At 39.0% G+C, this 7,679-nt stretch overlaps 1 pseudogene; it reads right to left on the bottom strand.

The window, feature by feature from the left end:
- Positions 1 to 2,414: 2,414 nt before the first annotated feature.
- On the bottom strand, positions 2,415 to 6,691 carry LOC109390277 (translationally-controlled tumor protein pseudogene; annotated as a pseudogene).
- Positions 6,692 to 7,679: the final 988 nt, after the last annotated feature.

Genomic DNA, 7,679 nt, shown 5'->3' with positions numbered 1-7,679 from the left:
TTCATAATGGGTAGAATAAACTAGAATATTAGTATTGATACACAGGCTCAGAAGCACTGCAGATCCATTTAAATGTTTAAACCTAATGCCATAGAGATGTGCTATGTCTGAAAAGCCACAAGTGACAACCTCCCCTAAATGTCTACCCTTCGCTCAGGACCACCCCAGGGGACACCTGCGGTCACCATACTGCCCACCTCTGTCCTCAACCAGACTAACTCTGTGTCCCACGCAGGCTAAGCCCTACCTCATTTGAAGGTCTTTTGCATGAAATGCCCATTTTTTGAGAAAATCAAACAAACAAGAGGTCAATTCCATTCATTTTTAAAGTTGTGACCATCTGAACATTGAGGGAATTTTGTTTTGGTGGATTTCAGCTTCCTGTTATTTTATTTGCCTTTGCGTTGGAGGCATACTCACAGCTTACTAACACTCATTAAATCTGTATTGTACATGGTCACATTTTCTTGCTTTAGTAATATGTAACTCACAGAATTAAAATGATCAGTAGATAAAGTTATAGAGTATCTATCCACATGGTAGACCACCGGTAAGAAGGTTAAAATTAAATTCAGTAAATGAAAGCAACTGTTAATTTCCTTTAGCTGTTATAATGATATATATATATATATATGTGATACATAATGTATATTTATATATTTAAAAACAAATATATATATATATATATATATATATATACACACACACACACACACATTTAAACGAAACTTTCGTGCTCACATTTAGCAACACATGAGCCCCCTAACTGCCTGCTATTGTAAAACCCCGGTTCTCAGGCCTCATGTATGTTTCAGTTGACCTGGGACGAGGTTCAAGAATCTGCACTTCTTGTCCCCCGTTGATGCTAATGCAACTGGCTCAAGAACTGCAAAGTCTCTCAAACTCAAAGCTGTTGGGTTTTTTTTAAGTATATTTTACTGTAGAATAAAAGAGGCCTAAAAAGGGCTAATATGTCTGAATTTACAGTCTTTGCAAACTACAAACTAAGTCTCCTAATAGAAAACTTTATGCTTTATCCTCTATGCAATTCAAATGCCTATACTAATTAAAGTGATCTACAGATTCAATGTAATCCCTATCAAAATTCCAATGACATCTTTCACAAAATAGAAAAAACAATCCGAAAATTTATATGGAACCACAAAAGATTCAGAACAGCCAAAGCAATCTTGAGAAAGACAACGATGCTTGATTGATCCCACTTCCTGATTTCATACTGTATTACAAGCTACAGTCATCCAAACAGCAGGGTACTGACCTCAAAACAGACACAAAGACCAATGGAACAGAACAGTCAATCCAGATACAAACTCACATCTATACGGTCAGTGAATTTATGACAAAACAGCCAAAATAGACAATGGGGAAAGGAGTCTCTTCAATAAGTGATGCTGGGAAAACACAGAAAAATGAAGCAGAACCCCTATCCTACACCATACACAAAAATGAAGTCAAAATCAATGAAAGTCCTGAGCGGACGACGTGAAACCATAAACCTCCTAGAAGAAAACGTGGGGGTGAGCTACTTGACATTATTCTTGGCGATGATTTTTTTGGAATTGACACCAAGATCAAAGGCAACAAAAGCAAAAATAAACAAGTGGGAGACATCTCAAGTGTCAGATGTGTGTTCTCCTTCATTGCATTGACCACGAGACCCGCAGGTGTGTTGCTCAGGTTGGTTTCCTCCTTACTTTTCTTCTCCTCTGAGAGACTGCCAGGTTATTTATTATTACTTCTCTAACAAAGATCGAAGTGTCATCAGACTACCCATATTCTAATTTATTTGTAGTATCCTACTGACATACACTAGTGTGTGCACATGTATCTATATGTATGTGTGTACATCTCCATATACATATTATACATACATTATACATATAGATAAATGATAGTTTTTTTCCAACTGTATTAGTCTCTGTGGCAGAGTTAACTACTTCCATTTGTAGGTGATGAAATGTCCAAGGAATCAACTTCAAACGTTGGATGACTTATGAGCACGGTCTTTCTCTTCACTTTACTCCAGATTAAGACTTTTGATCCTTGTTTTTATATTCCAGTCCCAGAAGTAGTTTTCGCTGTGGAAGTTATCTGAAGACAGTCTTGCTTTATAGTAGTGGGCTACAAGCAGACTCTAGCCTCTCTGGATGAATTTAAATATGTATTACACTAAGAGGCATTCTCTCAAATGAGTTTAAATGCATTGTATTTTTAGGCAACCTACATGACATGTTTATCTTAAAAACACTGCTTCCTCTACAAATAAATCAAGGTGAAGACAAATGAAGAGCTCAAGGTGACATCAGTCCCATCTGTCTTTGTCCTGGTGTGTGGATGAAAAGCAGCAGCCAGTTATGATGATGACGGGTGATGGATCCCAATGGCCAGCTGTGTTAGCATATTTCCATTTCTAAACCATCCTTAAAGAAAATCATCTATGGGGTCACACCATCCTCACGGTAGTCCAGCAGAGCACCATGCCAACTGGACTCAGGCTTTCACCAATAAAGAACTGGTAGTTTTTGAAATTGGCAAGGAGGTGCTGAATTTATTCTGCAGCCCATCATGAAAGGTTTCCTTCCTCTGGTTCCTGCAGTTTCCCTTTGATTGATTTCATGGAATCTTCGATGTGCTTCTTGTAGGCTTCTTTCGTGAAGCTGGCTTCCTACAAATGATGGTTCATAACAATATCAACACCAGTTACTACTGTGCTTTCTGCTCCTTCACCCTCAGGGCCTTCAACGGAGGCGCTTCCACCAGTGTCACCCTTGGTCCTACTGACCGTCTTCTCCTCCACCTCCAGGCATAGCCCATCCTGATCTCCTGGATCTCGTAGGTACCAGGAAATATGTCATCTTGGCTGGGGAGGTCCCCGTAGATGCTCACAATGGTGGCTGGAAGGAGATGAGGCCGTCACTGGCTTAGCAGGAGCTCGGAGCTTGGAGCCAGCACCGAGCAGGGCTGGGGGGATGGGGGCAGCAGGCGGAAAAGCCATATATGTTATCAATAACACTGTCACCTCCAAGATCCTATTTAAAAATTTCACTATTGATGACCTTCTTCCATTTTTCAAAATGACTCCTTCTAGTATTGTCACTCCGGATATTGTTTTACAAGTACTTTAGGTCATCACCTTTATTGATACTTGCACCTGTCACACTTCACCGTAACACCTATCGTTACCTCTCTGATGTTCCTGCCCAAAATACCTAACCTGAGTCTTATCATGATGAAACATCAGACAAATGCAAATTGAGGGCATCCCACAACATACATATCGATGGCATCAAAGCCATGAAAAGACTGAGGGACAATCAGATTAAATGAGATTAAAGAAAAATAATGAAATACCATGTAAAATCCTGGATTGAATTCAGAGCCAGATATTTTTTGTCTTTTGCTGTGACAGCAGTGGCTCAATGGGCAAAGTTTGAATAAGGTAATTAAATTAGATGCTATTGTTCCAATGCTCGTTTCCTAATCTGTACAGCTGCACCATGGTTAAGAGAACTTTATTTTTCTCATATCTTAACCATAACAAAGAAAAAAATGTAAACATTTTGTAATAGACTTAGAAAACTTTAATAACGGAAAACTCAAAAGCTATTTGACTTGTTTGCTACAGCATGGAGGTTGCTATCCTGATTCCGCACAAGAAAGATATGTACAGAAATCACCATTCTAAATCCCCTGTGGTTCATTTTAAAGCCATTTGCTGAACCTTCCAAACATATGGTTGTAAATATGCATATTTTATATACAAAATTGCTTGAAACATTTCCGTGTTCCTTGAATAACCATTATGTTTATATGCACACACCAGGAAAGGCCTAATTGCTATGTGCATGGGTTGTTTACAGGTAAGTGGTCTATGAAGAAATGAGAACCCCTAAAAATGCTATTGGGTACAAACCAGTCTGTCTTGGTCATTTCAATTGGAGAGAAGAATATTGGTTCGTAGATCTTAGAAACAGCCATATAAACACCTCTCCCCCAATAAGAACAAAGGTTATAGAAGTAATCTGTCAACTAAATGCTTTAATAAACTTTTCTATTGAGTGTTGTACTGTCACAAAAACTGGGTTTCCTGTTTCCAAAAGGTCTATCACCGCAAAGGTATATATGCATTTGTTAAATCGCCAAGAGGCTTTCATTGCCGTCGCTTTCCCTGACGCTGTTGGGTTGATGAAACCTCTAACACTGGCGGCCACCAGCAAGTGACACTGGTGGTGCTGTGGTTTAGACAGTGGATTAGCGCTTTCCTCTCACACAAACACGTGCCCACTCGTTAGCTTCCAAGTAGGCGAGATCTCAGAGCCCTCACAGTTCTTGGAAAACATGACACTTAGTTCTCTGAAATGTACTAGTAATCTTTCTCTGAGGTGAAATTAAACTCTTCCGTTCACATACCTCAAGGCCTCTGCTTTTCAACTCTGCCCCTCCACAAACATACCCCTCAGGAAAGGTATTCACATGCAGACATTAAAGGATTTTATTTGTTCAGCCACAGGCAAAATTATGTGTGTAACTTCCTGTTATAGAATATATCCGTGCTGGGGATTCCTGTGGGTCATTTATATCGCTTTTGAATCACTCGATATAAGATTCCTAAATTCTGCAATGCATAAAGTTGCTCTTTATGTCAGGTATGTTTTACTTTTTAAATCCTCATGAATCTTCTCATTGCAAACTCATATTGAAAACTCATTTTACTCATGCTGCTGTAAACACATGCTCGCAGATCCGCATCAGCTGTCATATCACCGTCTGGATTCTGTAACGTGTCCGGAGGACCTCACTTGGGAAGCCTGAAATCATACAGTCAGAGCGCGTGGAAACATCAAGTCCACCCTGCCAAACACGCCCAGCTGGAGCTGTTACTGGAACCGCTACAGAGGTTTAAGGAGGGACCGCCATGCTCTGAATTCGGTATTAAAAGAAACTTGCACCTTCATGTAGAATCAACTACAGGCGATGGGAATACAGGGCTAGAAATGGGACTAAATGACTCTTGAATGGATGCAGGTCAAAGATGATGGACTAGGGTAGCGATTCTGAAGTTAGCTTGAAATGAATGGAGGTAGGCTGTATTTTGGAAGCAGATCAAATAGGATTTATGGACTAGATGGTGAGTGTGAAAGAAAGAATCAGAAGTTAGTTTATTATTTTGCCCTGAGAAACAGAGTGCTATTTGCACGTCTAAAACACACTGGAAAAGAGCAATTGAGGTGAGAACAAATGCCTTGATTTTTCACATATCTTTGATATGTTTATAACATTCAAATGAAGTTGTTAAGTAGATGTTTGTGTATAAGAATACAAGGTACAGGACAGAGATATGGAATAAAGTATACATTTTGAACAAAACATGTAATTTCAACAGAACTAGCTGACATTGCTTAGCAAGAGAAGAATGTGTGCACACCAAGATTCAGATGTCTGCATGTTAACTCGTTCTCAGCAATTTCCATCATAGGCAATGCCATAAAAGCTTCTATAATATTTACAATGGATCACTGGAGATTTTAATTATTTTAAGAACAAAAACTTAAAAAATAAATCTCCACAGAAAAATTGTTTCAGTTTTGAGATGTTCATAAGAAGAAATAAATAATGGATTGTCTGCAAACCCGTTTCTTCTTGCTTTCCTTAGCAGTATCCCTTTCCATTACTCATTATTTCATCAACTCAGGAGTGACCTGGGTGTGTGTGTGTGAGATTTTCTCCTAAGGTCCAAACTCCATGCAGAGTGTTCTTTTTAGAATATTTCTCCAGACATCCTCTCTTTCCATTATTAACAGACACATAACTTTTCACCTGGACTAATGCAGACACTGCAGTGTGTTGTCATTTCATATTTTCTGTCTGTCCTCCCTAATCTACTCTAAAATCAGCATCCAATTTAAATTCCTGAAACATAATTCTAATGTAAAGGTGCTTCTGAATTAAAATTATAACATAAGCTAACAAAAACTCTCAAAATCTCCCATTTCCTTTATAATTAAGTACATTTATCACACTCTCACAACTGATGCGTCCCTCTCAAATTCTTACTGTGCATTCAGTATTTGTCTCCAATGCCTTTTTTATATCCAAAATGGGTCCTTGAATCCCCATATTATTTAGCTTGCAATAATAGTATTGATAATGGCTAATCTATTTTTGAGAGAGCACTTTCTAGGTACCAGGCATCTTCTAATAATGCTTCATAAAGATTATGAAACAAAATTAGGATCACTTTCATAATATTAATGTTCTACAGCTAATAAGGGACTATAGAGGTCTGACAATTAAGTTCGCAAGCTCATCCTAGAAAAAGTGCTACACACTTCATTGCTGAATGTCACTATGGTCACCTTCAAAGTACTCCCCTCGGGAAGCTATGCAGCGATGCGAGCATCTAGTTCACCCTTCAAAACAATTTTGGAACTCTTTTTCTGGAATGGCCACCAGAGCTGTTGTCGTATTACCCTTGATGTCCTGAATGTCATCAAAATGTCTTCCTTTCAATATTTCCTTTATCTTTGGGTAAAGAAAGAAGCCACTGGGGTCCCGATCAGGACTTGCTTATAGAGCACCTTCTATTTACTAATTATGCCTGTCTTGCAATATACTCACATCCCGGGCTTTCTTCGCAGTGGTTGTGCTGAAAATCACTACTGCCCGGCATACGAGGGATAAGCGTCCTCTGAAAAGTTCGCCTAACAGCCCCCGGTCTGTGGAGTTCTCTTCCCTGAGCCTATCCCTGCTTTTCGAGGCTTTCAGAGCCTGACGTCACCCACTCCGGAGTGTAAGTATCTTTGTTTCCCGCTGCACAGGAATCGTGTCAGCTGTTACTCCGGGGCGCCCTCCACCCCCTCCACCCCCTGCACTGGGCCAGGCGTGCCATCTTTGGGGTCACAGGCATGTTTAATGCATTGAAATGTTTTAATTAAAGATTAATCTAGAAATCAGTAACAGAAAGAAATCAGGAAAATTTAAAATATAATACTTAGAAGTTAAACAATATATTTCTAAAAATTACTTGATAAAAAGGAAGTTATTCAGGAAGAGGAGTAAAATTGAAAAATTCACATGAGCTGTTGTCAAAATTTACCGGAAAGGAAAGGAACTTGTGTTACATTAGTGAAAGGATAGCCATATAAATCAATGGATTTCCACAGAGTTCAGATAAAGGCCCATAGGAATGCAATCACTTTTTGAAAAGGTACAAAACCATTCAATAAAGGATAAGGTTCTGTAAAATGGTACTAAACAATTGCAAATCTAAATGAAAAGAAACTATCTTTCACCTAAAATTATACCTCAAAAAGCTACCCTCAAATGGATCATAAACACAACTATAAAATGTAAAATTATGGGGCCGGCTGAGTGGCTCAGTTGGTTAAGAGCTCGCTCAAGAGTGTGAGCTTTGAGCAACAGGGTCACCGGTTCGATTCCCAGCCCGAGCTGAGCTGCCGCTGAGCTGCCAACAGGTGGAAGGATGGCTCAGCTAAAAAAAAAAAAAAAGTAAAATTATAAAAATTCCAGAGAAAAAATGTTGTGACTGTGTTTGACATAGAGTTATTCTAAGGAAAATACTATTATAAGATTCGATAGGAACAAAACAGCATAATTAGCATCCCAAGGATTTTGATGTTGGAACTATCTGGTACAAA

The sequence above is a fragment of the Hipposideros armiger genome, unplaced genomic scaffold (genome assembly GCF_001890085.2).
Source record: "Hipposideros armiger isolate ML-2016 unplaced genomic scaffold, ASM189008v1 scaffold_262, whole genome shotgun sequence".
Classification (NCBI taxonomy): Eukaryota; Metazoa; Chordata; class Mammalia; order Chiroptera; family Hipposideridae; genus Hipposideros; species Hipposideros armiger.
Note: the sequence above shows the minus strand (reverse complement) of the source record. Positions and strands in the feature narration are given on the sequence as shown.